Below are 24691 nucleotides of genomic sequence, written 5' to 3'. Positions count from 1 at the left end.
CAAATCTCAAATAACAATATATTATTCTCTGTAGTTACTGTGTTTTGCCTTAGTTCTCCAGAAAGTATTCATCTTATTGCTGCAAATTTGCACCTATTTTTTTTCTCACTGAGTTTATTGGTACTTTTTGGGTATACATTACAGTTACATTCATCACTGGGAAATTTGCACCTATTCACCAACCTCTCTTTGCCCTGTTAGTTTGGCCTTTCAGATTTCACGCTATGTGAGACTCCACTGGGCTTGTCTCTCTGTGTCTGGCTGTTTACCTGACACAGCACGGGGTCATCTGGGATCATTCTTGTTCCTTAGGGACTCCTGTCTCAGGGCTGCATTACACTGTCTTGTGTATATTTATATACTATACTTTCTTTATCCTTTAATCTGTTGCCAGACAATAATTTAATCCAGCACCTACATTATCTATAGGCAAGATTGTCAAACTTTGTCAAATGCACATTTTGCAGCTTTAATGAAATGTTCTATTTTCATCCTTTATGCTGTTAATGTGATATATTAAACTTATTGATTTGTGTAGATTGACTTGTCTTTGTGTCCCAAAGATTAGTTCCACTTACTAATGATGTATAATAACTTTTTGGGTATGCTTGAGTGTGTTTTGATTCTATTTTGTTGAAGATATTTACGTCTGTGTTAATCAGGAATATTGACCTATAATTTTCTTGTAGTTGCCTGGACTGATTTTTAATATCAGGGTAATCAGCCTTATAAAATAAGTTTGGAAGTGTTTTATGCAATTTTGGGAATGTTTGAAAAGCATTGACCTTAATTTGTGTTTTCCTTTTTAATCCATTGGGTGTTCAAATGTGCGCTGTTTCCTTTTTACATGTCCACGAATTTTCTGAAATTTGTCCTTGATAGATTTTTAGTTTTGTATTGTTTAAATTGGAAAAGCTGCTTTGCATGAGTTAAGTCTTTTCAAATTTGTTAAGATTTCTTCCTGGGACCTGCATAATTGATCCTGCAGAGTATTTTTTGTGCAATGAGGAAATGTATATTTTGCTGCTGTGAATTGCGTATTCTGTTCCTGACTGTTCAATGCATTTTATTTAATGTTTACCGCAGGTTTAGCATTTTCGTGCTGACATCTGTCTGGATGATTTATCTGCTGGTGAGCCTAGATATTGAAGTTTCCTTCCATTTTATTATATTCAATTTTGCCCTTCACATCTAGTAGTATTTTTTCTGATATTTGGTACCTTGTGCTGGGTGCCTACAGATTTGCATTTGATACATCCTCTTGTTGCAATGACCTCTTATAAAATAACTTGGGTTAACTCTTTTTACAGTTTTTAATTTAAAGGCTAATTTGTTTGATGTAAGCGTGATTCCCTTGCTTCCTCTTGGTTTCCACTTGCATGGAGTAGCTTTCCCCATCTTGTTACTTTCAGTCAATTGGTGTCCTTAAAGGTCAAGTGTGGAGCCAGGGATGTAGCTCAGTGGTGCCTCCACCTGGCTAACAAGAGCAAGGTCCTGAGTTTGATCCCCAGTACCAAAAATCCCTAAAAAAAAACCCCCAAAAAACCGCACACACAAATAAATAATAAAAAAAAAGTAAAGTGCGATTTGCAATTTAAAAGTCAATGTAGCAAATTATATTAATTAAGATTATTAGAAAAGTCCTAGGATTGCTCAGTTTTCATTCTGGGCTGGGGAAGAAGCTCTTCTACTGAATTCATTTTAACTGGGCAGTAGGAAACAAAGACAAAGATGTTGCTGATTAGGAAAGAAAAGTGGAGTGAGTCTCTTGTAGGTAGCATATAATTATGTCATTTTGGTTTTGCTTTGTTTTCTTAATCCATTCAGCCACTGTCTGTCTTTGATCGGTAAATTTAATCCATTCATCTGGAAGGTATTTTTTGCTAGGAAAGGGCTTAATACTAATATTTTGTAAAGTTTTTTTCTAGCTGTCCCATTTATATTTTTGTTTTTCTCACTGCCTCCCTTGGATGTCTGCAATTTGGTAAAGGAAGAGAAATACATTTTGGAGGGGGAAGATCTTCATATATGGGAGGTTAGGAGACCAAGATAGGTATGCAGTGAGGCACATCTGCCTCTAGGGTATGTGGAGAGGGGTTTCCCTGTGGACTCAGTTCAGCACTACAGACTGCCAGGTCCTCCACAGCCAAGTCCAGCTGTGTTCACAGCTGCAAGGGTGCTGGAGCCCTTGGGGATGGACACTGCCGAGGTCCTCCTGTTCTTTTATTCTGTGGAGGAGTCAAGGCTGATGGGCTAATTCTTAACACAGTTTGTCAAAAACTGGAGAGTCAGAGCAATGGCACACCTCTGAATTTCCAGTGCTCTGGAGACTGAGGCAAGTCTGAGCAGGACCTTGGCAACTTGGTTCTCAGTGGAATGTAGTTCAGTGCAGAGGCCCCAGTGCCTCACACACACACAAACACACACACACACACACACACACACACACACACCAGTGCCTCACACACACACAAACACACACACACACACACACACACACACACACACACTAGCAATAATATGATTTACCTGTCAAAGAATTAAAAAGAATTGTTTTTGTTGCAGAATTTAAGAGCTCAGAGAGACCAATAGGTAAAACAGGAGGATTTTATTTAGGTGCACATCAGCTCATTGGATTCATGTCCAAAGTCTGAGCCCAGAACAAAGGAAGGGCTCTAGCTTTGCACAGGTTGTGGAGGGAGCTTGGCCTACCTAAGGTGCAGAACATGTGGACAGTTGGTCAAGCTGTGACAGTTTTGTAAGCATGTCTTGGTGGCCTTGGTTGGGTAAAAGCAGGATCTTATGAGGACAACAGGTTGTGAAACCTTACTTACAGGGACAAAGTTTCTTATTCTATTTGTAATAGAACAAGGAACAGCAGCCACAGGAAGGGGAAATCTAAAGGGGAGTTGCTTAGGTGGGGGAAACTTGTCTGCCCTTCTTTTAAAATTCTTGCTTCATTTTAGGAGAGCTCATCCGGCTGTGAGAGAATCATAGACAACCCCCGGAAGTTGCTGTCTAGAGCTCAGGGCTCACAGTGGCCCTCCCCAGACTCTGCAGCCAGTGCCACATCAATTCCCACACTGCAGTGGCACTGCTGATGTCTCGGTGAGGAGTGTGTGTGCAGTGTAGACACACAGAGCAGCACGATTAAATTAGCCCTAGATTCTAAAGTGTGCAGGGTGTGAAGAGTTTGAAGTGTGGTGATAACCCTGGAAGCAATATAGCAGTTCTTACTTTCCTACAGATTTGGAGAACAGAGCCATCTTAATGAACTGGAAAGCTGATAACATCTTTGCTTTCCAAGATCATGCTGATCAGTAATTTTTAAAACTGTATGTGATGTTTTTGAACTGTGCATTGGCCACCTAATCTATGTCTATTATTTTGGTCTAAGAATTAGAACAGATTAAAAGATAATTTCTGGACAAGAAGATGGACAACCTCAAGGCTCTTCAAGTTGTATTTTAGTTGTTAATATGATGCCTGTGACATCAGAAGGAGTTCTGGAGCCAACAGATCTATTACTAATAATACAGTGACTCAACACCATTGTCTTCTGAAGTCTTCTATTACTTACTAGTTTTAAGTATTTTAAAAATAAAAAATGTGCTCTTTAAATTTAAAATTTTAGCTTTACATAAATTATAGAGCACACAACTCTTCTATAATGAAATATAAAAAAGACCTCTGACCTCTAAGAGTTGGGAATTCACAAATGTCTGCGGTTTACCACTGCTACATGATTAAAAACATTTCAACATTTATTTTGCTACTGAAACACTTATTCCGTGGAAAATATCTCTGCAGATATGTTTTTAAAAGGTCCTCAAACTAGATTTCGTTCTGTTTCTTTGAAGTCGTATTTCTCACTTCTGGAGAGTATCTGTGAGCTCACAGTTTTAATGGGCAGAAATAATCCAAGTCTCGTTACTGCCGAATTCTGGACAACATATTCATTCAAATAAGGCAGCAAGTTTACTTTCCCAAGTGACAATGACTGGCAGATAATCATTACATTCATCGCGCTTTCCAGTCACACAGGGAAAACATGTTCGTGTGCTCTGTGCTGACAGGGACACCTCTCCAGTGCTCCACTCCTTGGTGTCATTTGCGAGCAAGGACTTTGTGTGTTGCTACCGTGGCCATTTTCTCAAATTATTCTGAAACAAATTTTCTTACAATGAAATGTGCTCTACTTTTTATTTTTAAAGAAAGAAACATGTGGTAACAACATAAAGTTCATGAAACTGATTAGAAATTCCACTTACCAACAAAGTATCTCTGAAATTAGTAGAATTAAAATGGAGAAGAGATTGATTTAAACCTAGTTACAAAAGTATAAATATTAAACATTCCTTCTTAGTGGAAAATGGTCGCATAAATATTTTTATTACTGGACAATGAAAAGATAAAAAGGAAAATTATTCATAAACAATTCAAAAATAAATTTGAGAGAGATGAAATATCTTTTTGACATTTTTGTGGGGTTAGCTTTAAGTTTATTCATCTTGTTAGTAGCAAATGGAAAATATAATTTCACTTTTGTCTCTTGTCTTCCTCAGACTTAATTTCTTTTGGTTTCCAGGAAGGATAGAGAAGAACAATCAAGAGGCAGGGAATTGAGAGTTAAATTGCAAATAAAGGTTGTTTAGGTACAATATCAGGAGAAAAATCATTTCACTATAAACCATCCATTTTGAGGCTGGATCTTGGGGTAATGTTACTTAGAAAATTGCCACTTTTCCACTCACTGTGTTCAACCACCTTATTTGGATTCTCACACAACTACATTTGAAAAAAGTCACAAAGTGTTGGAGTATTTGTGTGTGAAATACCATAAAATTAGAATGCATCATTAGGACAGCCCATGGCACACCTGTGTCCTACCTGTGTTGACCCCTGTGCAGATAAAGGGAAGGACGCACACACACACACACACACACACACACACACACACACACATGCTGTCACACATAGATGGCCAGCCCATCCGTTATATGGTGTAATAGCAAAGATTCTCGGGAGAAAAAGAGCCAAGAGTGGGTGTGCCTGCGCGTGTCCGTGTACTTACTATACAGATGTGACCTTCCCTTTGAAGCCACACTGAGTCTGTTTCAACAAACTGACAATAGGTAGGTGAAAAGGTAGAAAAGCATGCACATTCATTAATGTGCAAAAGAGTGTGAACCATAGAAGGTCTGAAACTCAAAGAAGGGCCAGATAATTGAGACTTGAATATCATTTAGAGGGGAGAGAGGAACGGGGTCCATAGGGGACTTTAGAGGGGTATTAAAAAATTGCTGTTAGGGTAGAAAATGAGCTAAAGGAACACAGCATCCCGGAGCACAATTCCTCTAAGTCTAATACAATGCTTGATTTTCAGTCTCTTGCTCTGAGTTTACTCCTCCTTAGTTAATGACATTACAGCAAGACTTGAAAGCTACAGGTTTCTCTTTGACAGATCAAATCTTTGTGTAGAAAAGGAAACTTCTTCCCTTCATTTGTTTTTCTCCATGGCTACCAGCGAAATGTTCAGAGTGAAGCATGTGGGGCTATCACTTGCCATTCACAACTGTCTCTCCTCTATGTATCTGTCCTATGTGTATGACACGTATATGATATATGTTACATGGGACTGACTCACAGTTACAAGGGATTGACTCACAAGAATGTAGACAGTGAAAGTCTCAGGCCAAGGAGAACTGATGCTGTAGATCTGGTCCTAGTGATGGGGGGACCAGTGTACCTCGCTTCCAGACGGTGAAGCAGGAAGAGAAAACCCTTTCTCACTCAGCCTTTTCTTCTACTAAAGCTTTCAAAGGACTGGCTGAGTTTCACACACGGTGGTGATGACAAGCTACTTTTCTCAATTTCCCAGCTCGCGTGTTGCTATAATCCAAACACACCCACACAGACACAGTTAGAAATGATGTTTTGCCAAATATCTGGGGATTCTTTAGGCCAATCAAGTTGACAGACAGAATTAATCATCACATGTGACAATTGGAAACATTTCACCTCCTACTATTAGCTTGCTTTTTCTCTCGGCTTCTATAATCGGAGCTTATTTCTGATAATAAATTTGCTGTATTGCAACTGTCACAGTCCTGTTTTTTCCTATTTAGTTATGCTCATATTTGGATCCTTCATTTTTTCTTACATGATATTTCCATTGTATTTTCATAAAAAACAATGTTCTATAGTATATTTCGGGTGCAACTTACCTGAAATATGTGGGACTAAAAGTGACCTTGGATTTCCGTTTTCTTCAGATTTTAGAATACTTGCATCAAAATAAAGAGCTACACTGGGGCTAAGCCTAAGCATGAAATTCATCCTTGGCTCACGTGCACCTTCTCCCCCTGTTATCTGGAGGAGCCTCACGCAGTGTTTGCAGCTTGTCCAGATCATGCCTGAGATCGCTCACATCAGGTCAGGTACAGAACTGCACCCATGACATCCGTGGTATCAGCTTGGCACCAAAAAAAGTCTCAGAATTTGGAGCACTTTGGGTTTCATGTGTTTGGGTGAGGGTTCTGAATGGTCTTTCCAGTAACCACGATTCAGTTATTTTTGCAGAAACTTTTCATTGGATGATTATTTGCACTATGTTTTCTTCAAACCAGTAGAACTGCATATCAAAGATTAAAAGTATTTGAAAATATTAGAAGAACAGAATCTGGATGTATCGGTTATTCACATTATCTATAAAGTGTTCATTTTTTGATCTTTCAGAAGAAATTTGCATGTCAACGAGCTATTTACATCCCAAGGTGGGTAAATAAGGACAAAACATAAGAAATCCAAGAGTCATGGATTAAAACTTAAACATTTACTTATATATGAAGTAATATTAGTAGTCTCTATCAATTCAAGCTATAACTTTGCATCCATTGTATTTTATATTTTAATGAATGTTTCATTTTAGTGTCGGCAACTCTGAAGATTGAACCTGGATCATCGCACACGCTGGGCCATGCTCTAGCATGGAGCTGGATTCCCCCCATCCCCGACAGAAGGTTCAGGTTCACAGAAGCTCGGAGCTGGACTGGACTGCTTTTCAGTGGTAATACAATGGAATGCATTTGCTTCGCAGGAAAACACATTAAACCCACAAGCTTAATGATGGCTGCCCAAGGTCACAGCACCAGGTTGAGGAAGAGCCTACACTGTAATGCAGACCACCCTATGCAGCTCTGTGCTCTCCGCACAGCCAACACTTAGACCCACAGAGCAGAGCCAGGCGGGCCTGGTGTTTCAGGAGGGACACTGATTCTGGCATAGTTCCGTGGCTCGCATTGCTCACCCTCACTTATTGTCAAGCTTTGCAAGGGGTTATTACAGAAGCAGCATTTACATTCACACATATAACTGTAAGCAGGATTGCTTTTCAGAAGCAACAGACACAGAGTATGTCTAACACATGCAGCCATTATCAATATTACTTAAGATAATTGCAATGTTAGCTGAACATTTCCTGGGTCACGAGAAAGTCTGAGATCCTAAATTAAGTTTTCTGTTAGCTACACTATTTATCGTCTTTTCCTCTCAGGATATTTACCTGAGAGATTCACAGCAGTCAGTGTAATAGAGACATAATCTAATAAGCATGCGATAGTTCAGTCTGCTATTCCAGTAGTATTCCCTAGCTCACTAGCCTGAGTTGAAAATTGTACATATTATACATTCATTTTCTCTGAAAGTCAAAATTCAGGCATTTTCTTTCTTTTTGATGCAAATAATATTAATATTTCTTGAGTGTATCTTGCTTTTATATAACATTAAAAGTAATACAAATATGAACTAATTGTGTTTTATCCTTGAATACTAATTTCATGCTTTCCAGGGAAGCAAATACTTAAATAAGGGTCTTTTCGGTGCTTGAGAATAATTGAAGACTTTTGTCTGATTCATTCATTTACTCCTTTACTCAGAAGAATATTTATTCATATAAATAGCATATACTACCACAGAAGAATTATGGACTAGTTTAAATAAATCATGTTTCTTTGTGCAACATAAAAATGAAAGAAAATACATAAAATATATACACTGAGGTGATTTCAGAAATATGAGAAATCCTTACTCTGAAAACCAGGAAAATATTTTTAATATAATGTAAGTTGGAAAAGATTTCAAACAATGAAAGTAGAGGTCCCAGCTATATAAGAAAGAAAGAGAAAAACAGATCACGTTGAACATATGCATAGGGGTGATGAAAGCTTGTGGAGAAAGCAGCGGGATGGAGGTGACAGGAGGGGAAATCGGCTAGGTTTCCGAATGCGCACTGCAGTCTCCCTCTGTTTACATGAGAATTCTTTCTGCTCTGGTTTAAAACGTGCTCATCTTGGGATATATTCTTTTCAGTATGAATATTTAAACTTTTCTTCAATTCTTAGAACAATGTTAGCGCCGTTTTTGCATATTTCCTTTCCCCAGTTATCTCCCGTTCTTCCTCCCAAAATTCATCTCGGGGAAAATAGAAGTTTTTCCACCTGTGTGCTATATTTTCCAACTTTCAGTGCTCCTCACCTCTTCACTGTCCTCGTTAGGATCTATGGTAAAACTTCATCTCTAAATTCTAGTAGCTAACTTTCTCTTCGGGATTGCTACTAGTGTACTTCATGTTTTGTATAATAACTGCATTCAGGTACTTGTTTTCTCTTCTGACATTGAAGAAATGTACATTTTCTGTTCTGTACTGATGTTCAGAATAAATTATAACTTTGCATTCCAGCGCTGCGACTCTTACTGAGCCATTTCAAATTTTAATGAAGGAAGGTCCCCCGGTTTGTGGAGGTCACTCGGAGTGATTGCCCTGTCTTCTGATTTTTCATCAGGCACCTTCCACATTAGTCTCTTTTTATTCTTTGATGAGCAAGGTTCTTGTTTTTAATTTATAAGAAACATAACAATGCACAGGGAGATGATTATATTTATTCAAGTCTCCATCCTGTTGAGGCTAACATTTTAGTAAATATTGGGTCCATATGTCTTTATTAACTTCATGTAAAAAGATAAAACTGAACTGAAAAAAATCCAGACGTTATGAAAGACATTTATTACTCTCCACAAATATTACATAATTGTATGAGATACACTGACCCCACCAGCAGAGTTTGAAGGTAACAGCATTCTATAAAATGTTTCTGGTCAGTCAGTCATACTCAGAGACTCTTACTAAGGTTTCATTTGAACTCTGTTCTTCACCCTTAGAAGGTCACCATGACCTCGAACAATGCCGATTTCCCTCAGATTGGCTGTAACATGAAAGGAGCTGGAGAAGCACATTTCAAATGCTTTGTGTTTTTCTCCACTGGTGCTTGCAGCCTCTGTCAAATCTCTGGGGTCAGTGACATGTCCTTAGTCTCCTGCAAGAGAATCTGAGGACCTGCTCCAGGGCCACCAACCCCAGGACTGGTTTGCTTTAGATAGATCATCTCTGGGAGGATAGAGACCCACAGCAGTCTACTGCTTTATTCTCAGAGTGATGTGGTGTATTCACACTTGTACACATGTGAAGAATCTAAGAATCTTTCATAACAATGTATTTTGGTTGAAGAGTTTCACTTTGTGCATTGGCTTGTTTTTACTTACATAATGTAACCTACTGCAAGAACAACAGAAGATAGCTGGGTTCAATTTTCCCCATGAAAGTTAATATTCAGCAAAAAGAAATTTTTCTGGTCTGTGGAAAAGGGTTACTGATCGACTGATGGAGTAATTTTGTGTGGGGGAACAGATTCAGTTCTCCTGTGTTACAGACAAGCACCTCCTCACAGCTGCAACTCCAGCCTTACTGAAGACTTCTGAAAACAATAGCAAATCTATTAATGTGTCAGATTCATCGCTGATCTTTATTTTTGGTGATTATTGAACTAATTAGAAAAAATGAGCTGTAAGGGGCAGCACACTTTCCGGTCCCTCTTCTGTCTCTCTTAGACAGAAGCTTTCTTTCCCACAATCAATCTTTCCTACTCTTAATAAAAAATAAGCTTTATGTAAAGTAAAACAGACACAATCTTAACTATTGCATGGTTTCACTTATATGTAAAACTCATTATACAAATAAAGTGCAAAATAAAAGACAGATAATAGGAAAAAGAGAGAAAAAAGGTAACCATAATCCTACATGGACAATGTATGTAAAAGCACACCTTGATTTAGTATAATTGTTCCATGTATTTATATGTTTTTGGCCTATCCTGGTTGTTAATCTACCCCTGTCTATCTATCTATCTATCTATGATAATTAACTTATAATGACTTATAAGATAAATGAACCTGATACTGGCAAGATAAAAGGGGACTAAAAGGAAGGGGAAAATTGAGATGTGCTATGTACCCATTCCCTAGAATGAATGTAACTTTACTATTAAAGATCTTTTTAAATTGAGTCATATTCATAATAATTTTAAAAGACTGTTAAATATGGCCTTGCTACAAAACTCTTACTTTTTAAGTTGGAAGGACACATTTCTGAGCAGTATTTTTCATTATGTCAGAAGAAAGAATTCACGTTGTTCAACAATCTAGGCTTTCATAATGTGTTTACATTAAAAACATAAAAATAGGGCCAGGGTTTAGCTCAGTGGTTCTGCCACATCCCTCACAAGTGCAAGGACTCAAGTTCGATCCTTGGTACCCCCCACCAAAAAGCAAAACAAAACAAAATATAAAAATCTGCTGGGATTTAGCTCAGTGGCACTGTGCCTGCCTCCAAAGTGTAAGGTCCTGAGTTGGATTCTCAGTAGCAACCCCCACACCAGAAAAGAAAAGAAAACGTAAAGAAATCTTTGTTGGAGGTAGGACTCTTGTTAATTCTGAATACTCAGACCAGCACATGGTAGAGTGTGTAAAAAACAAATGCTATGTGATGAGCTGAACAAAGAAAGTAAGTCTATACTTTGTTACTCAAATACAATAAAAGATGCCCCACAGTCACGTGATAGCCAAGAAGAAGGTAGTAAGGAATGCCTGCATAATTTTAGTAGGGACCTGACTAATGAGTGACAGAACTAACTGCCACTGCAGATGCTGCAAAGTGAGTCTTGTAGAAGGAATAATTAATTCATGGGAAGCTCACAGACGTTGTAAAGAACATACCACTAAAATTGCATGTCGTAAGATTATAAAAGTGCCGTAGTAACATTTTACAGACAGGCGAGACGATGAGGAACTTTAGCCATCTTTCAGTCCAATTTCAAGCTCCCCAAAGATTTACCTTTACTTAGCACTGTCTCATAAACCGAAACGTTGAGAAGTCAAATTACACCTTGGTAAAGATGGAAGGAGTATCAATAATAATTATGTGTGGCACTATGTGCAATTCTTCTTTTATATATATAGATCCAGAGCAGGAAGCAAAGATTTTATAAAGTCAAAACTTTAGTTCTGATTTGTCGTTCATTTCTTCGCACTACGGTGCTTACACTGCTCCTGTGCAGGGTCCTCATGGGAGTGTTACGAACTCAGTCGCCGAAGAGAAGCAGGACTGAAGGGCAGACTCTGTGCTGCTAAACAGAATCCCTGAATCTGAATGGTGCTGCTCAGACAGCAGGAATTTGACATACTCATGCTGATTTGCATGCTGAGGGAAACCAAGGCAGGGAGTACTCAAACAAGATTTCATATTGAATGTGTTAATTAAGGCCGCTTCAGAGTATAGATGATAAAATAAAGCTAACAGGACATTTTTCTCTGGAACAAGAAATATAGCAGTGGCTGCTCTCCATATCCCTTTGCTCCTTCCCACCATTGAAATTCAAGCAGTATTTGCATAGTTCTTGCTGTAGATGCTATTGCACACCTAGAATCTCAGTACTGTGCTGAGGCAGGAGGGTCGCTGTGAGTTCAAGGCCAGTCTGAATTACGTGGGGACACTGCCTCAAAAAAAAAAAAAAAAAAGATCTCAAAAATGAAAAAGACACAATGTGAAAGAATGACAGTTATATAATATTTAGGATTTCAGCAATTTGGCTTTGTGAGTCATAGAAACTCCCCCACATTTGTCACTTTGGATAACTTTAACGATCACAAAGAAAACACCTTCTGGTTTGGTTTTCCTAGCTTTTCATTCAGTTTGACATAAAGCATTACAATACCAGTTTATTGCACACATTTCTAGACTTCTTGAAAATGTTTCAATGTCACCCTTACTAATAAATACATTGTCTTCTTGATGTAAATGTAAAACATGTCTTTCACTAAATTCCAGACCATTCAGCAGAATGAAAAATGTCATTAAACACAGTTTTGGTTGAAACAGAAGACTCTTTTTTTAAAGAGTAAAGAATGCTTAATTACTTGCAGCAAGTAAGGAGCACGTGGGATAATTCTCAAAAAGTCTCCTTGATCAAAGCGAGCAGGGGGCTTTTATTGGGGAAACTTACACACATTCTCACAGGAGAGACTGCGTGTCATGTACAGAGGCAGGCACCTGCCTGAGCAGGCTCAAATTCAAGCTCATGTGTTGCACTTTTTACTTTTACTGGTCCGCATCTGTGCTACATGATGATTACATTTACTGTAGGGAATGGGTACATGTATATCCCATGGCATAATTCTTTTTCCCCTTCCTCCATTACCTTTTATACTCCAGAATTGGATTCATTTATTTATCTTATAAGACCTTATAAAGCTAACTATCATATATGCAGATTGAAAACCAGGCTAACAGGCCAAAAAACATATACGACATGTATGACAATTGTACTAAGTCAAGGTGCACTTTTAGATACATTGTCCATGGTGGATAACAATGCACTTTTTTCTTTTTTCCTATCAACTATCTTTTACTTCATAATATATACACATACATGTGTATATATAGTTTTTCATCTAGAAGAAAACATTCAATATTTAAGCTTGTGTGTCTGAGTTACTTTGCTGAATATCATGGTCTCAAGGGGCATCCACATTTATAGCAGCACAATCAGTAATAGCTAAATGTTGGGAGTGGCCTATATGGCCATCAGCGGATAAATGGATAAAAAAGTGATACTTATACCCAGTGGAGTACTACTCTGTTATGAAAAAGGATGGACTTGAGTCACTTGTATGGAAATGGTTGTTTCCAGAAAATTCTTTGAATAGTGAGAGGGTGTTCTCTGACCAGAGGTAAACTGCTGCTAGAAATGTTACCGAAGTGGGTGCTGTTCTGAGATCAGAGACTAGACAGAGGTATGCGGATTTATAATTTCTCTCCTTTCCAGGCAAAGCAGGCGATGAGACCATTTTCTTGGGCTAAGGGAGAGGGTGGAGAGAGAGAAGGGATGTCCAAGTAACTGAGGACAACAGTGGCTGAGAATAAGGTGACAGCCACCAAGTCTATTCCCACATCTGCCAAAACAGCACCGGGCTGTGAGCACCTTTAAAACAGTACCCACCCACACACACACCCGCCACGCACACTCAAACATGCCATGGCGCGACTAGAAGGCAGAAGACTTCTAAAGCTACAAATGAAGATGGAGGTCCCGCTGGGCTCCTGTTTACGGTCTTGCAGCACCTTTGTTAGCGCCTGGAGATCCTCTTTCCCCCAGGGACGTGAGGATTCCAGCAGAAAAAAGTATCTCCAGCAGAAAAAAGTATCTGGTCAGGGACGCTCCTTTCCCCCAGCTGCCGGAGAAGCTCCCAGCCCTGGGCAGACGCAATGCCGCTGGGGAGGAGGCTCTGTGACGCAGCTGGTGTAGGAAATCGTATTCACCCTCCAGGCCCGAGTTTCTGTTCACACAGAGAAACCTTGTGGCCCCCTAGGCCCCTGAAACGCCAGCAGAGTCCAGCAAGTGCCCAGAGCACCCCACAAACCAGCAGACCCAAGAAATGCTGCGAGTATCTGGAGGTAATGCTGCAATTCAATCGCGGTTCACCAAAGTGTCCAACATCACATGCGAACCCAAACCTGGCAAGATTGTTGCTAAAAATTTATAAAGGTAATAAGGAACTAATGCCTCCTAATATAAAAGATGAAATATCCAGGATACAGTCAAACAGCACGTGTTATGTCAAAATCAAGAAAACCAAACAAGATCATAGAAGACGATGAACTTCTGGGCACAACATGAATCCTCTGAATCATCTGACAGAGATTTTAACTCAGCCACAGTGAAATTTCAACACTGTTACAAATTGTTTTGACGTCACCATCGTTTAATTTTAGAACAGGTTTAGACTGACAGGAAAGTTCTGAAGACGGGACAGGAAGCTCCCGCAAACCTCTGCCAGTTCCGTACTGCAAACCCTCACGAGTGGAATGTGTGCGTCACAACGCGGGGAGCGAGGGGGCCTCACCAGCAACTCGAAGCCGTACTTTCCTCCAGGTTCTTCGGGCGTTTGTCTCTTTTTTTCCTCCACGATCCCATCACAGATAAACACGAAGCATCCACCACACCGCTCCGCTAGGCTGCAGCGGCTTCTCAGACTTCCCGCTGCTGAGGCCCTGGGCCTTCCCCGGAGTCGCGGTGAGGCAGGTCAGGGAAGGTCCCGGCTTCAATCTGACCTAATGCGTGCTGCATGGCTCCCCTGGGCAGGTCGGCTTCCGGAGAGGAGGATCGGAGAGGGAAAGAGCCGTCCCTGCCGCTTCGCAGCGAGACAGCGTGCGGTCTGTGCGACCGGTCTGGACCACCACGAGCCGGTCAGGCAGCTTAGGCCGTGTATCAGACCTTGGCGCTGTGCAGCTGCTCTCCAGGGTGGGGGAAGGAAGCAAAGAAGTCCCTCGGTGTAAGAGTAGGCAGTGCTTGGAATGCTCCGCATACTGGGGATTAATTGAGCTTTTTCTGTACCAGAGATGTGTCTTTTTCTCATGCGTATTCATGAAATCATTTATTTATAACCGTATGAACTGGTGCATATTCGCTTTCAGTTCTGGTTTATAACTTTGCACTGCATTATCTGCGGCGTTGCTCACATCCTTACAGGGCTGGGCTTTCGAGGTTCTTTCAGAAGGTTCCCGCTCCGTTGTGGTTTCGGGCACTTTCTGGCCTGGAACCCTGGCACCACAAGACGTCCTAGGTTCCTACCCTGTATTTTCCTTCCTACCTTCGGTCTCCCCCACTTCCCTAAGGGCTGGCGAGCCCTGCCGGTTAGGTGCAGATGTTGTTAGAGGATGTTGGGGATTTCCGTACAGTAGTGTGAGAAAGTTTTATTTTGTAACTCTGTGTGGCGTATTTAAAACTGTGTGCTAAAAGCATAAGAATCTATAGATGGGTGCTTTTGAATCTTTCATATTCTGCCTTATTTTATTTCTGAAATAATTATTAAAATCTTCCAAAACTTATTATGTATTATGTATATATTTATAAATTCCTCTTGCTGTTATATAAGGCCTTGTAGGTAGAAACAAAGGTGTCAGAGGTGTAACAGCTCATGATATATTGTGGTAGTGGGTGTTCCTTCTTAGTAATACCAAATATCCCTCAGTCTTTAATAAATTTTCATTAAAATGTTTATTTCATTAGCACTGTTGCACTAACCTTTTATATTATAACCTATTTTTGTGCTTACTATTTTATTAACTATGGTCATCACTTTAAAGTATGCCTTTTATAAAGACTCTATGGAAAGGTTTTTAATAACGGTGCTGAGAGGCTCTTATAATAAATAACATCAGATGATTCGTATTCACTGTGAATGCTGGTATATTTGAATTTACTCTATTTTATTTTGTGTTTTTGATCTCTCCTACTCTTTCTTATATCATTTTGTCCTATGTTGCCTTATACATGAGTCCAAGTGGTTCCACTATTTCTATGATTTTTGAGAAAAATCTTATTTGACTTTAACATTCTCTGTTTTTTTTCAAAAAAATCTTACTAATGCTTAATTGATAGTCAAATATTTGCACATATTCCATACAATTTTATGTGACTGAGAAAAGTCAGTGTTAATTGGTCTTTAAATATTTGATAGAAATCACTAATGATGCTGTGTTGTCCTTGGCTTTTGTCATTGATTACTGATTTCATATCTTGACTCATTATTCATGTTCTCAGATTTTCTATTTCTTCATGATAGAACCTTGATACATTGCTTCTAGTTAGAAATTTATCTTTTATCTCTAGGATGTACAATTTCTTGTGGGTTGTTCATAGTATTCTCTTATGATCCTTTATATTTCTTCACTGTTAACTATAACATCTTGTTCATTTCTAACTCTCTTTTTAAAATTTTTTAATTTTTTGGTACTGGGGATCGAACGTGGGACCTTGCCCTTACGAGGCAGGTGGTGGCACCACTGAGCTAAATCCCTGACCCTCAAACTCTCTTATTAGTTTTTTCTTTCTTTCTGTCTAGTTATTTTTTTTTCGGTTTTGTTGACCTTTCATGAAACTGTCTGTTAGTGTCATTTATTTTTTTCAACTTTATTCTTTCTCTTTATTTCATTTATATCTGCTCTAGTATTTATTTTTTGTTTCTGTTTGGTAACATTGGGTTTCGTTGGTTCTTCTTTTTCTGGTTCCTGCCAGAAAAGTTTAGGGCTTTATTTGAAATCTTTCTTCTTACTTTACACAGACATTTAAAGCTCTCTTTCAATACTGCATTGGATCTGTAGTACATTTGGACATGTTGTACTTTGATTTTTACTTGCATCAAGATATTTTTTTCTTTTGTGATTTATTATTTTAATCACTCGATAAGAGTGTGTTAATTTCCAAATATTTATTACTTTTCCAATTTTCTCTCAGTAACTGATTTCTATTTCATATTTTTGGTCTGAAAAGATACTTGTAAGGATTAAATCTTTTTAAATTCAATAATTATTGTCATTTGTCCTAAAAGGTGACCTAGCCCACACAATGTTCTATGTATGACTGAAGAAATTCAATATCTTCAACATCATTAAGATTTAATATTGTCAGTGCCACAAAGAACAACCTGCAGATTTCATGCAATCCCTTCCCAAATCCCTGCAGAATTAAACAAATCCATTGTAAAATTCATATGGAACTTCAAGGGACTACAGGTACCAAAGTAACTTCATAAAAGAATGAAGTTGAAGAATTTAAACTTCCTGCTTTCAAAAACATTTGGTCATAGACACTAATACAGCATCCAGTCCCTGGCCTTTGTTTGCTGTTAAATTATTGATTCCTGATTTTATGTCGTGATTAAATGACCATAAAGATCAACAGATGAGTGGAATAGCACAGAGTCTAGAAAGGAGCCCACACCTGTCTGTCAGGTGACCTTCCAGAGCAGAGCTGTGAAGGTCCAGCTGGTCAGGAGTACAGCAGCCCTGTCAACGAGGGGACAGAGAAGCAAAGTCAGAAGCTCACATGTAACACTGTATAGAATATTAACTCAAACTGTCAGAGGTCTAACTCTAAATCATAAAATTATAAACCCATTAGAAGAAAGTATAAGGCTAAATTTTCAAAGTGTTGGATTTGGAAATTATTTCTTACAAATGGCACCAAAGGCACAGGAAACAGAATAAAAAATAACCAAAGTTAGCTTCATTAAAATTAACATTTTAGGGAATCAAACCACACCCTAATAGAGTGAAAGACATCTACAAATTGGGATAAAATATTTGTAAGACCTATATCTGGTAAGAAATTAATATGTAAAATATATGGAAAATATCTAAAAGTTAACTAAATACAACAAGCAAATGATTTGAGTAAACATTTCGCCGAAGAAGTTATATGAATCACCAGTAAGCACATTAAAAGAATGCTCAGCATAATTAATTATTCAGGAAATACAAATAAATCACTGTGAAATACCATCTCATACATAGTGGGGTAATTGCTAAAAAATAACAATAGAAAATAACAGGTGTTGGTGAGGGCTCTTGTGCATTATTGGTTGTAATGTACAGCTTTAGAACCCCTATGGAAAGGAGTAAAATGCCCCAAAGAATTCCCTGGGTCTTGAGAATATCTGCACACTCACATCCGCAGCAGCATCACTCACAAGCGCTGAAGTGTAGAACCAACTCAAGCATGCACAAATGCATGCAAAATATAGCCTCTGTACAAAGTCCAATGCTATTCTGTCTTACAGCGGAGGAAAATTCTGGCAGCAACACAGCTGGACAGTTCAGACCTTCTTTAGAAAACGTACTCTAACCCACAGAAGGACAAGCATTGCGTGAGGTTAGTAGGAGGTCAAAATAATATGGACCAAAAATAAACTGGAGGTGACTAGGAGTGGCAGGGAGTCCTTGCTGAGTGGGTGCAGAGCTCCAGTTTTGCAAGCAGCTGTGTGATGGACATGGCTTCATCAAAATACAAATGTACTGAATACTCCTGAGCGTAGCACTCACATGTGGACAGAACTGGACCATACTGTGTTATGTAAGTTGTACCCTAATGGATTTTGAATTATGTCATAGGTCTTTTGATTTTGTTGAGGTCGTATTAAACTTGGAAGGCCACAGTTGCGCCCTTACAATAAGGAAAAGAAAATCCTTTAAGAAACTGAAAATCAGTATATTTTCGTAGGCCAGTTGGAAAATTGAATTCACAGGCCAAACTGCTCCTCTAAAGTTCACAGAGGTGAGAACACAGAGACCCCCGCCTAGAATTCACCGCATACCACAGCAGAAGCCGCGAGAGCCCTGAACCAGGAGGGAAGACTAAGTGGTGATGTTGATTATTGTTGAAAGTAGAACAAGGCCCATAATTTCCCAGGGCCTGCTTCACAGAAAGACTCTCATACTTCCAGAGTTCAACTTCAGAAAACCTACCAGCATTTTTAGAGAAGGAGAGAAGAAGCAATACCCTATGCCTCTGGTGGAGGGTGGGAATGAGAAATACGACTTAGAAATATGTTCAAGGCATTCTTCAAAGCAAATGCCTACTTTTCACTGAAAATGACTTCACAGTATCCTAGTATCTCACCTGAGAGGGGCGTTTCCCCAATTCCAGCTCCTGCTAGCCACTGCTTTTCACCCAAGGTGATAAAAAGTGACCGCGTACCGCTGAAGGCTCACAGTCAGGGGGACACTGAGCAAATCCAACTGCTGCAGAATGACTCTCCTGCTCCTCACCGTCATGGAGGGGACTCGAGTACAGTAACACCAGTCTCCTGTTACTCTAAATGTTTCTCTGAGTAATTATGTGAGCAGAATATTTCCTGTTAAAGTCCGGAGGAGGATGTACGGCCTTACTCCATCTAATTATGTTTTTTCTGTGCTGTGTCTGGGGAATCTTATGATGGTGTCATACAAGATTTTTAAAAGTCATCCCGAAAAAGAATAAAGCAAATCAATTTTCTACTGAAAGGAAGTTGAATTTTTACTCTACCAGGATTCTGTTGGCATATCCTTGAACACATTTGATTTTACAATTTGTGCAAATCAAAAATGTATATATTCTCTGTCCCTGAAGGCAAGAGGTAAAAACCAATAGGTATTTGTTAAAGAAGTGAAGCACATTAGTTTCTTATGAATCTGAGATCATCGGTTTATAAAATTACTCTTCACTTTGCACAAAATAGGCTCATTTAATGAGTTCATTAGCATGAAGCTTGGCTAATAAGTTCACTGGTGTTCAAACAGCTCGGTAACAGTAAGCATGGAGGGTAAATATAAAAGTATTTTGGAAAAATGGGGCTGGGCAGCATGTAACAGTCAAGCGGGGAGTTTTATGAAGAAGACTTCCTTGAATTTCAGGGATTGGATGAAGTTAAGCAGGAAATACTTTCTGAAAAGAGGCTACTCCTGCAGAATAGTCTGGGAAATGTCAGCAAGGTGAAATTGGGCCTGCCTTTGTCTTTTTACTGAAAGTCAATTCTTTTCTCATTAAGACATCAATTTTCACATCAAGTTTAAAAGAAATTGGCTTTTGTCCTTTTCTAAAAAAATAGTTTGCCACTTACAAAACTGTATTTTGCATTCCCTGGGTAAGGACTATCTCCTTTGTTTCTGTCAGTCTTTGTTTCAGCATCAGGGATGGAATCCCAGGCCTCACATGTACTGGACAAGCGCTCTTCTGCTGGGCTGTATGTCCAGCCCATTCTTTGAAATTTAGAAACTTCTTGACTCACTTTATTTTTCATAGTTTTGATGCATAATTACCACGTTCATCTTGGGTGTCGGTACACATGCAGATCACATCGTGATCATTTTTACTTCTGCTTCTTTCATTTTGAAACAGGCTTTCTATAAATTGCCCAGGCTGCCCCCACCACCCATAGAGCTGGGAATACAGGTATGGACCGCAGTGTTCTGCTCTTGCATATTTTGTAATATTTATGCAAATGATAATAATGTATCATGAAAATATGTATCGTGAACTGTAATTATAAAATTTGGGTTGTGGAAGATTTGCATCTTGTTTGATCTGTATTGTCGTATTTATGTTTGTTGCATGATCCTTCTATGTTGCATAGAAATGTGTGTGTTGGTGCCTAGTGTTTGCGTGAGTGTGTATGTGTGACACCTTTAGGTGACCACATTGCTGTTGCTGACTTGAAAGAGTACCATTCCTCAGATTAAGAGTGTGTCTGCCATTGTACCTAGCACAGAACCACTTACAATTAACTGTTAATAAGACTATTAGAAAGAAATTTGCTTCTTTAATGTTACTACTTAGAAATAACACTCTCTGTGTCCCGGGGCTGTGGTGCAAAGGCGCTTTGCATGTAACAATTCCGAGGGCTTCTGAACCCTCTAATGCACAGTACTTTGGAGTGAGGGCACTTGGGTCTCAGTCCCTTCCTGCACTGTGCTAGCTCCGCACTGGAAGGAATCACTAAGCTTATGTTTGTATTTTGTTTTGCTTTTATTTATGTGCTATTGGGGATGGTGAAATTTTCAAAACAGCTATAATAATTAAACATATGTCTCTAAAATACCTTAGTGATAACTAGACTTATCATGTATTAGTAATTAATTTTATTAATTCATTGTTATATAATTTATATGCAATAATTTTTAGCTTTATATTAAGTATATAATTAAGTGATTTTAGTAGGTATAAATAATTTTACAAATATCATCATCTAACTTCATTTTGAATGCTTCTCATCATATGTAAAATAAATCCAGTATTCACTATCCGTCATTTTCCATATCTGTCAAACTGCACCCAAGGCCTATCTAACCACAAATCCACTCTTTGTCTATACAAATTTGCTTGTTTGGGGCATTTCATATAAATGGAATCATGCAATATCAGGTTTTGTGGCCAGTTTCTTTAACTTGGCCTAGGGTTCATTCATGCTGCACATATTTTACTTCATTTTTATTGTTGAATAGTATTCCATTGTATGGATTCACTGCAGTTTGTTTAATCTTTTTATTTATTTATTTATTTAGTTTTGGTACCTGGGATTGAACTCGGGTCCTTGCACTTGCAAGGCAGGTCACCGAACCGCTGAGCTAAATCTCCGACTCTGTTTAATTATTTTAAATTCATGAACATTTTAAATGTTTCTGCTTTTTTTAACCCTTGTGAATATGGTTGAACTGAACATTTATGTAAACTTTGTTGAGTGAATGTACACTTCTCTTTTCCTGGGTAGACAACCAGGGTAGAACTGCTGAGCATGTGATGAGTGTGTGTTAACATATTGCTGTACTGCCTCGTTGTTTTCTGAAGTAGCTGCAGCTGTGTACATTCTGAATGGCAATAGGCAGTGGTTTTAATGTCTATACATCCTTATCATTGCAACATTTTGGTATTTTTATTATAGTCAGCTTAGCTACTTTTTAATTATAATTTCCAGTGATTTCCATTTCCGCTTCCTTAATGAATAATGATAGTAAGCATCCCTTCATATGTCTATTTCCATTTTTATTTTTATTTCTGTTTTTTAAGAATTATCTATTTAAATCATTTGGTCATATTTTAACATTTAGTTGCTTCCCTGTTATTGAGTACTAAAACTCTTCAGATCCTCTAGACACAAATTCCTCATCATAGATTAGTAGAAAACACTGTCAGCCAATCTGTGAGTTTTCACTTTCTCAATTGCATCACTTGAATTAGAAATTATTTTAATTTTTGCAGCAGGTAAATGACAAGTTGACCCTGGTTGTCCTGGGAGCCCTGGGTTCTGTGGAGTACATGTGGCCTTGGGTACTCTGCCTGGTCCCTGGCCTCTTTTATTCTGGAGCTGCTGCCCATCTCTGCTTCCCAGCTGCCACAACAAACCTCTCTACTCTCTCGTGCTCTTCTGCCAAAATGCTCCTGCCCAACAGTCAGCTGACCTTGGACTGAATCCCCCCAACCCACGAGGTAAATTGAATCTCTCTTCTTAATTATGTGAGTATGGAGTATTGTGTCCCCAAAACCAGAATACTGACCCAAGAACAAATTGGTTCCAGGAAACTGAGCTTATTGCTGGACTCTATCTGACTGCATTGTTTGGAAGTCTTTGGAACTGGGTTGTGGCAGGAGCTTGTCAAGTATGGAGATAGTGGCTGAAACCCCTGGAATATAGTCAGCAAAGCCTGATGGGTGATTCTGGTCAGAACTCAGAGGATAGAATGCTGACAGGAACTTAGATAGTAAAGGTCAGGCTCAGGAGCTTGAAATAAGGACTCCAATGGCAGTTGGAATAGAGGCTGTGTGTGTTAGGCTTTAGGAGAATATTTTTCTACATTTTTTCTTATGTCCTGAAACTCTGAAGGAGACTGGGATTAAGAGAAGTGGACTAATTGATATGGTAGAGGAAACTGAAAAGCACCTCAACATTTGGGTTATCGAATGCCATTAGTGGTTGCTTTTAGCCAGATTTATAGTGATAATTGGATACAAAAAGCAGAACTGATAAACTTGAAAAACTTAAATTTTAGCCGAGAAAACAACATATATTAAACTTGAGACAAAAGAGGTGTGGCTGCTAAAGAGATTAACACCATGAAAAATAAACCAAGTGCTTTGTACGGAGATATTAAGAAAGTGACTTGAAGATATTTCAGGAATCAGCAAGATCGCAAACACCATAGGCTTAAGAGTGCAGAAGTGTCAAACTTTCATTTGAGAAGAATACCTGGCACTCTCATTAAAGAAAGGCCTTCTAGGAAATCGGTTTTCTAACACTCCTTTGATGGTGCTCAGTCATCCAGGAACTCAAAGACTGGTGCTGTCATGGTCCAAGAAGGTCTGGTTGTCGTTCCCACGGACAACAGACTTGGGAGTTGTGCATGGGATGTGGGTTTTTCTGACATTTAGAATGCAAGAATTATGGGATCCGGAAGTCTCTCACACCAATTGATTTTAAAGGAAGGCACTGGAGGACAGACAAAGAGCCATGGAAAGTGGAATGGGTGATGCTGTGGGAGTGAAGGCAAAACTGTAATGGAGACCCCAGGAAGTGAGAGATTCCAAGAATGTGGAACATCTGCTTATGAAAGCTGCAGGCAACAAGCAAAGTCAGTCCAAAAGAGAGGCCATGGGGCTGCAAGGCCATAAGGTTCCGAGCTCTCTGGAACTCACAGCTCATCACCCTGTGCTCAGATGCCAGATAAGGAGCTACAGGATCTAATGGTTCCCCTGTGGGGATTTTCCTTGCTTTGGTCCAACTCTTCTGGTCCCCCCACCATCTTCCCTTTTGGAGTGGAAATGTTCATCCTGGGTCATTCATTATACCTTGGGATTCTGTAACTTACAGAGGGAGTTTTTGATTTTACAGAGAGAATTTGCCTTGAGTCTCAGAAGAGACTTGCACATGAACCTTTGATAAATGCTATACTGGTTAAGACTTTGGGAAATGGATTTAAACTTTTGATTGTATGCAGATAATTGTATAATTTGGGTGAAATCATGGTCTTCTGTTTATATGGGGATTAAATATGACTTAAGGAAATGTTTTTGGGTATCCAGGTAACAAGGTTTGGGGTGTGGTTGTTAATCTTGATTGTGTCAGCTTGATTTACTTTAGAGCCACCCAGGAGATTAGATTGATGGAACACACTGCTGGGTATATCTGGGAGAGGGACGGAGTCATTTCTTTGGTTACTATATCTAGTCCCTCACACCTTCCTTACTAGGGCAGCTTCTCTACTCTGCTTTACGGCTGTCACCAACAAAATCGCTTTGTCCCATCATGGCCTCCTACCATAATGTTCCTGCCTTTGTGCCTGCCAATTATATATGGAATTCCCCAAACTGTGAGCTAAATTAAATTCTCCACCAAGTTGTGGATATTGGGTATTTTGTACCAGCAATGAAAAGCTAATAGAATGATTTACTTATTTTTATTTGTGCTTTTGGTGTCATGTCTAAGAAAGTACTGCTTAACTGAAAGACATGGTGATTTCCTATAAGTTTCTTATATAATCTTAATTCTTAGTTTTGTTCCTTTCATTCCATTTAAATTGTTTTGTGCCATGGCTTTTTGAAGCAATTTGACTCCATTTACCTGAGGGCACCCCTTGTCTAAGCATGTTCCATTGACAAGATTATTATTATTATTTTTTTAAATGTTTTTTCTTTTTATTGAGGTTATTGGGACAATCTAGGTATACAATACAATTACATTCATCATTGGGATTCTGTACCTTTACATAATAGGTAATTGTTTTGTGCCATGGCTTTTTGAAGCAATTTGACTCCATTTACCTGAGGGCACCCCTTGTCTAAGCATGTTCCATTGACAAGATTATTATTATTATTTTTTTAAATGTTTTTTCTTTTTATTGAGGTTATTGGGACAATCTAGGTATACAATACAATTACATTCATCATTGGGATTCTGTACCTTTACATAATAGGTGTCTATTCTCATTTTT

At 38.8% G+C, this 24691-nt stretch overlaps 2 long non-coding RNA genes across 2 annotated transcripts in view; both read left to right on the top strand.

The window, feature by feature from the left end:
* Nucleotides 1-14395: 14395 nt before the first annotated feature.
* Nucleotides 14396-20142, top strand: LOC104876749. The gene is made up of 3 exons (XR_784398.2): nucleotides 14396-14474; nucleotides 18013-18104; nucleotides 20109-20142. It is a non-coding gene; the product is annotated as an uncharacterized LOC104876749 (long non-coding RNA).
* A 1827-nt stretch (nucleotides 20143-21969) lies between these two features.
* The window catches only part of LOC104876748, a 23166-nt gene continuing 20444 nt past the window's right edge, over nucleotides 21970-24691 (top strand). The window contains exon 1 of the long non-coding RNA XR_004517114.1: nucleotides 21970-22193. This is a non-coding gene — a long non-coding RNA (uncharacterized LOC104876748). The remainder of the gene's footprint in view (nucleotides 22194-24691) is intronic.

Source organism: Fukomys damarensis, unplaced genomic scaffold (genome assembly GCF_012274545.1).
Source record: "Fukomys damarensis isolate Sample0158 unplaced genomic scaffold, DMR_v1.0_HiC HiC_scaffold_14, whole genome shotgun sequence".
NCBI lineage: Eukaryota > Metazoa > Chordata > Mammalia > Rodentia > Bathyergidae > Fukomys > Fukomys damarensis.
This window is presented reverse-complemented; position numbering and strand designations above follow the sequence as displayed.